This window comes from Cariama cristata, unplaced genomic scaffold (assembly GCF_000690535.1).
Source record: "Cariama cristata isolate BGI_N322 unplaced genomic scaffold, ASM69053v1 scaffold4094, whole genome shotgun sequence".
In the NCBI taxonomy this organism is placed as follows: domain Eukaryota; kingdom Metazoa; phylum Chordata; class Aves; order Cariamiformes; family Cariamidae; genus Cariama; species Cariama cristata.
The window spans coordinates 36,694-37,143 of NW_009614515.1; positions in this window are offsets into that span (position 1 = coordinate 36,694).

Sequence of the window (450 nt, forward strand, 5' to 3'; positions counted from 1 at the left end):
TCCTCAAGACACAAAGGCCTTTGGAGAACAAAAATGCTATAAGTCAGTTAGGAGCTAAATGGATACAGAGAAAACATAAATCTTCACTGTAAAAAGTCATATAAAGACTGCACACACTATGCCCTGCTTCTGAACCTGATTCTCCAAAGCAGCCATGAGTAAAATGACAATCCCCTCTTCCTCTGCTCATTTTAAATCTGTAGGCAGCTAACATACACCGAATGCCATTCAAAGTCATCCAGAAATACTTTGGCTATCTTCAGAGCAAGAGGCAAATACCCTGTTGCTCTGCCGCTTGTCCCTGTCATAGCAGCAGATAGGATCACAAACAGAAGTTTTGTAGACAACCCATTACCAAAAGGGAGACAAAAAATTGCAAAGGGACGGCTAAGAAAGGTGGACGGAGGCCAGCAATGAGCTACTAGCAAATCTGACTAGACTATCTATGGT